The sequence below is a fragment of the Gopherus evgoodei genome, chromosome 3 (genome assembly GCF_007399415.2).
Source record: "Gopherus evgoodei ecotype Sinaloan lineage chromosome 3, rGopEvg1_v1.p, whole genome shotgun sequence".
NCBI lineage: Eukaryota > Metazoa > Chordata > Testudines > Testudinidae > Gopherus > Gopherus evgoodei.
The window spans coordinates 214,373,073-214,380,371 of record NC_044324.1 but is presented as its reverse complement, the minus strand read 5'-3'; positions in this window follow the sequence as shown (position 1 = coordinate 214,380,371).

Here is a 7,299-nt window from a genome sequence, read left to right as displayed (position 1 = left end):
TCCTGGTTGAGTCCCAGCAGCCAGCCCAGAATTTGGCATTCCCCACAGCTTCCACCAGCACTGCTCTGCCCACAGTTCTTTAGCTCCCTCAGCCAGCCAGCCACACTCCTCCAGCAGCAACAAGGAACTGTTCTTACTCTGGCCCTGCAGCTCTTCTTATACTAGCCTGCTGGGCCCTGATTGGCTGTTCCCTGCAGCTTCTCTGATTGGCTGCTTCCCACTCAGCTGCTCTAGACCACTTGGAGGGCTCTTTCCTCTGCCCTTTTCTAGGGAGAGTGTGACAAGGCCACAAGGTCTCCAGCAGAGGGCTCAGAGTTTAGTCCATCCCATCACACCTTCTTTTAAATGGTAAATAAAGCTGAACTGAAAGAACTTATTTGAAATGCCTCCAAACCATGACCTTTCCATCCAGAATGGCAACTGCCAATCATCACAACACAATTTCTGAGTTATCTCACATCCTTTTGAAGGGAACAACAAATCCCATGCACCACTTCAGTCTTGTGGAGTGGGTCTGAGTTTGTTTAAGCACCTTGTTTAATATGTAACAAAGCAAACTCTGTGCAAAAGTATAAAATAATTCAGTAGTTACTAGAACAGAGCATTAATGGACGGGGGAGGGCGGGAAATCAGCTCAATAAAGTACTGTGGCATATGAGTCAGGAATTAAATACAGGAAGCAAAACAAAGAAAAACCCTGAAGTACTTAGATCTAAAATTATAGTGAAGAAAGGAAATAGGATTGTAGCCAGCAATGGAACCTAGAGGACACATACAATATCCTTTTCGGGTCGTCTCTTGGCAAAATTACTTTGAGTTTACAAAGAAAGCAGCACTTGCCACAGGGCTTTTAAGCTTCCTCTGCATCAGAGCAATAAACAGCAGGATCTGAAGTCTTGAGTTTGCTCAGAAACTGCTGTAATGGAAGGTTTTGGATCGACAGCCCTGCAGATGGAAGCAGACAGTCCTGAAGGCAGATGGGGACACAATTCTTTTGAATGTCAAAAGGTACAAACTTATTTTCAAACTTCAGGTGAGATGCTGACTATTATTAGTTCTGTAATCCATGTGAGTTCCAATTGAATGAGGTAGTTCCAAATATGAACCACAAGGGCCCAGATCCTCAAAGCTCCTTAGGAGCCTAAGTTCCATTGAAATGGATGAGAGGTGGATATCTAAATACCTTTGAGGAACTAGGTCTATGTGCCTATCCGCCTCTTTGAAAAAATCTGTCAGATTCAGCAATGATGAGCCCCATAGAAAAACCCATGAAGCTAAACCCGGGGCTGTGAGTTCAATCCTTGAGGGGGCCATTTAGGGATCTGGGGCAAAAATCTGTCTGGGGATTGGGTCTGCTTTGAGCAGGGGGGTTGGACTAGATGACTTCCTGAGGTCCCTTCCAACCCTGATATTCTATGAACTGATAATTCTGTAGTCAGTGGAGCTTTCAGATGATATGTAGTCAATAAAATGTAGATGCACACATTGAATGAGGAGTATAAAAAATAAATATTGAAGGGACGGAATCAGGCAGGAAAAAATAATATAGCAGTTTGTACAAGGAATCATTATGTGAAATTCCCTGGCCTGTGTTATACAGGAGGTCGAACTCCAGTCCTTTGGTTTTAAAGTCTATGAATCTGTGAATGAGGCTGTTGTCTGGATAACCTTAATTCTGCCATTTTCTAATTCTTGAATGCTAGACTTTGTAATCTTAACAATATTTTAATATTGTGCTTTTCCCATGAAAGGTATAAGTACAACATGGTAAACAGAATTGACAAGGAAATGTTGTACAGTAACACAAACATTTATATTCATTTCAACTTGTACAAAGTGAGGAAAGTAGTAAATACAAGAATTTCTGGCAGAAGTAATTTGCTAAAGTAATACGAGCTGTAATGTAGGCAGCTTTTAATAATTGGAGACCAACTTATACTAGTTACTGGTAACCATTCTTTACTTAGTATGCCTCTTGTAGCAATGGATAAGGATGGCCAATAGGTGGTGCTAATGTTATAGTCAAAGTCAATATTTGTATATTTAATTAAACAAATCACTTTGCTTTAAAGAAATATTGCCTAGCTTGTGAGCCTATTGGGAGAACTTCATGAGAGTAAATGGAATTTTTCAAGTCTTCGGGAATTTCTTCAGGTCCAATAGCATATTTTGGGTGACCAGACAGCAAGTGTGAAAAGTTGGGACAGAGGATGAGGGTAATAGCAGCCTATATAAGAAAATGACCCAAAAATCGGGACTGTCCCTATAAATTTGGGACATCTGGTCATCCTAAGCATATGAGATACTGTGCAGAGGCCAGTATTGTCAGTTTTTTCCAGAGTAACTAGTAATGTTGAGTGCTTCCTGTTTTGGGTTCTTAGCATGAGAAACCCACAATAGGCCTGATTTTTAGAAAGTGCTGAGAACCTACCCTCTAAAAGTCAGATCCCTTTAAGGTGTCAAGCTGGTCACCCAAAATCACTAGTCACTTCTGAAAATGTAGGCTTACGTGGTTACGCTAATATCATTGCCTCAATTTCTATTGTCTCAGACAATGCCTATATTTTTTTCTGGCACCTCTGTTGCATAGTAACTTGCTGTTTCATTTACCTTTTCCCACACAGGCAGAAGTGACCAGCAGTGATTTCCAGAACATGCTCACTAGAATTAGAATCTCTGTATCCGGAGAGAAAAGATTGTGAGTTATTTGTGAAATGACTTTTTCTGTGAAAAATTGTGATGAAATGAAATATTTTCCATTGGTGTCAAAGTTTTTCAGGTTTCTGTTAAAAAAAACCCTCCCCTGAGAAAGCCTCATCATATTCATTATCCAAAACTGAAAAAAACCAACAACAATTTTCAGTTTTTCAAAAAAGGCAAGTTTTTGACAAAACAGATATTTTTGCAAAAAATTTAGTCAATGTCGTGCTATCTGAAGTGGCTCACAAGTTAGACTGTTAGAAAACAGGGCAGACACCTTAAGCTGGTGGCGTGTACTATAATTAGGTTTCACCAAGCCAATAACAACTGTGAACTCCTGGATCACTGTACCAGTCTTACCTTGGAGTAACAGACAGTCCTCTTAGCCCACGTCCAGACTACCCCACCATATCGGCAGGTTAAAATCGACCCCCGAGCGCGCTTACATCGATTCCGGAACTCCATCAACCCGAACGGAGTTCCGGAATCGACACGGAGAGCCACGGACATTGATCCCGCGCCGTCTGGACGGGTGAGTAATTCGATCTTAGATATTTGACTTCAGCTACGTTATTCACGTAGCTGAAGTTGCGTATCTAAGATCGATTTTCCTCCCCTAGTCTGGACGAGGCCTTAGCCTCTCCAGTCTATCTTGCCACCCAGACAAACTTTGTGATAAAAGTTCACAAATCAAAAATCACACCACATCAAGTTTCTCTCAGTCCCCAAAGTCCAGTCATTTACCCCAGACCAAATGGCATGCCAGATTTTACACCAAAGCAGGACCGGCGCTAGGGGTTTGAGTGCCCGAGGCAGACGGCAATTTCGCCGCCCTGTGCGCTGGTCCCACGGCTCCGGTGGAGCTGCCGCAGTCGTGCCCGCGGGAGGTCCACCGGAGCCCCGAACCAGCGGACCCTCCGCAGGCACCACTGCGGCAGCTCCACCGGAGCTGCCTGCCACCCCCTCCAGCAAAACGGCGCCCACCAATTATTCTGGCGCCCTAGGCGATTGCCTAGGCTGCCTAAATGGTAGCGCTGGCCCTGCACCAAAGACAATGCTGGCAGCCAATTCTATAGTAAACTAAAGATTTATTAGCTAAGAAAAAAGAATGAGAGTTATTGAGTGGTTAAAGCGGGTAAAATATATGTACAGCTAAATTACAGTTTGTAATTCTAAATTCTAATTTCTCAAAAGTCTTTTATGGTACCCAAATTGTCTCTGGGGATCTCTGCTTTGCATCTGGTACACTTCCCTGGAAGAGTCCAAATAGTTCAGAGATGAGAGCTCTCTCTTTGAATTCATTCTTATATTTTCTTCTGACAAAAGAAAAGCTGACTGTGTCTCTACTCATGTAGGCTTTCCCTTTTATGACAACAAGTAAGGAATGCACTTAGTCTTTTGACCTCCAACCATCATAATGGCCACTTGCTTTGAAATTAGCATTTTCTGTTAAAGTCTCTAATCCTTCATAAAATTTCTTTGATGGCTTATTTAGGCACAGGGGTATACACAATGTAAATGTTCGCTATTACATTATAACAGGAGCAGGTAAGTGAAAACAATACAAGTAACATTCCACTAGTTTTCATGAAGTTTAAATTCCTGAACACACTCTTACATTTACACTCATTTTGATCTATACAAATACATAAGTAAATTGGTCTGTGGTCCGGATCTGACCTGGTCTGCCAGCATCACAGTCAAAAAGTAATTTTCTGCCAGAAATATGTTTTACCAAACTCTTTGACCACCTCTAAAGATAACTTTACAATTCTGGAATTATAGTAGTGTAGTAAACAATACCTCTCTCATTCTCCCAAATGTGGGATTTCCCCACACCCCGCCAAAACTACACCAGTCTATGGTGCAGCACAGACAATATTCAGTACTGCATCTGTGCTGGATTTAATGGCCAATACCAAGTGACCCATTAGTGTCATAGAGCATTCACTTCTCTCTCTTGTAGGTTGCAAGATATCTGACCTTAAAACTGTGATGTTATTAAATATAAAGCATTTATACAGATTGCTAAGAGTCATTATTTAATTAGAGTTATCAGATGTGCTCTGACTTCTTGCACAAACATGGAGAACAATTATCACATTAAAAAATGTGTAAGTAACACAATGCCAGCAAATTAGACTGTGACCCAGATCCTGTAACATATTTAAGTGCCTAACTCCTGTTGAAATCAATGGACTTTTTCTTTGAAGATCTGGGCCTGTAAACTCATCAGGGCAGAGATTATGTCTTATGATGTGTGCATACAGTATCTAATCAGGACCTGATCTGAGTTGGAGCTTCCAGGCTTTACTGTAGTCCAAATAATAAATAATAAAAATAGACAATCCTTGGCTACGTACTGCAAAACCCTGCTAAGCACAACCTTTCCCCTCAAGACAAACCTGGGGAAATAGATAACTTTGCGGAATGTCATGGAAGTAATACAATACAAACTCCACTACAACAAAGAGAAAGTTCTGGGGTGAAATCTTGGCCCTATTAAAGTCTATGGCAAAAGTCCCATTGATTTGAATGTGGCTAGGATTTCACCCCTGGACTGATGGTCTCATGCAGAGGAATCTGATTTACAGGGTGAAGTATAAAAAAACTCTCATACTTTCAAAAAACAATTTGTTTTTAAATTACACAGCAAATCCATGATACAGTTGATGGGATGAGTAGAGCCTATTGGAAATTTTCTGTCTAAATAAATGAACGGAAAGTGGCTTTTTGACAAAATAGAAAGTCCTGCAAAAAATAATAATCCCTTTTCATTCAAAAAAACTTCAGGGTTTAAATACAAAACATAAAACATTTCAAAACGGAAACATTTGGGGTTTTTAGCAAGGATGGACAAACAAAAGATTTGTTTGGTTTTGGTGTCCTGGGATTTTTAAACAAAACACCAACATTAAAAAAAACAAAAGAAGAAGTGACTGCAAAAATTGAAGTTTGCTTTGCAAGAAGAAAAGAATTTTCTGACCAAGTCTAGCAAAGAGGCACAAAGATCTGAATGGCACCCATTTAGGATGATGTGCTACCTACTAGTGGCTTCGCCATTTGTAAGTACCGTAGTACATTAATTTAAATGGGAATTGGACATTTGAAGGCCATAGGAAGCTTTGACTACCTCATCATATAAAAAAATAAATACACACACATATGCCAGTGTGTGCAAATAGTGCTTAGCTTGCACATAAGAGAAAATACACACAAGAAACTAATGGAAATGGCTTGCTGCTAAATACATATGGTTAGTTAACAAGCTGTGAAGCAGGTACCTGCATAATAGCACAGTGGATAAGTCCTGGGAAAATAACTCATAGATTCTAGGACTGGAAGGGACCTCGAGAGGTCATCAAGTCCAGTCCTCTGCCCTCATGGCAGGACCAAATACTGTCTAGACCATCCTGGATAGACATTTATCTAACCTACCCTTAAATATCTCCAGAGATGGAGATTCTACAACCTCCCTAGACAATTTATTCCAGTGTTTAATTACCCTGACAGTTAGGAACTTTTTCCTAATGTCCAACCTAAACCTCCCTTGCTGCAGTTTAAGCCCATTGCTTCTTGTTCTATCCTTAGAGGCTAAGGTGAACAAGTTTTCTCCCTCCTCCTTATGACACCCTTTAAGATACCTGAAAACTGCTATCATGTCCCCTCTCAGTCTTTTCTTTTCCAAACTAAACAAACCCAATAAGTGCGGTTCATGTTTACAGTTTGCTACTCCTAGGTTTCTCAGCATTTATGGCTCTGCTTGTTTGGATTTGACAGGTATGTGACTTCCCAGGCTTCCAGCTCATATTTACACGCTCATTCTTGGCAGATGCATCTAACGTGCCATGGCCTGCCTTGCCGTGAAACCTTCAGCAACATTTCCCTGGGACCATCCCTATGCATTCTTGCAGGAAGGGAAGAGGAAAGGCCTAAAAGTCAATATATGCTCGTAGGTCTGTCCACTCTCTGCTGGTCTCCAATAAACAACAGCACGGGGAAAAAGGAATGCTCCTAAATTTGCCTTGGAAGATTTTTTTTTTAAAAATCAGGGTCATGTTTAAAAAGTGCTTTATCAGAAACTGGGAATTCTGAGTTAGGAGCATAGGAACGGTCTTCTTGGATCAGAGCAGTGACCCATCTAGCCCATAGCATGTCTTCAATACTGGCCAGCACCAGCTGCTTCAGAGGAAGGGGTAACAATCACTGCAGTAGGCAGTTATGGGAAGACTGGTCTCTAGGAAAAGTTGCCTCTTGATCCCTACAAAGATTGGGATGCCCTGAAACATGAGAGTTTCTATCCATTTCAGAATTCATTAATTTAAAAATATATATTTACCGTAACAATGCTGGATAGTCTTGTTGTTCAGATAAATATCTGGCCATTTTTCGAATTTTGCTACGTGCTTGGCCTCAGATATGGCCATGAGTCCCACAGACTAATTATATACAGCCTGAAAAAGTATTTCCTTTAATCGGTTTTAAATATACTCCCTGTCAATATCAATGGATGGCCCCTTGTTAATGTACTATGAGTAGTGCAGAGCAGAGCCCAGCCTACCTTCTCTATACCACTTATTAGAGTATATAACTTTCTCA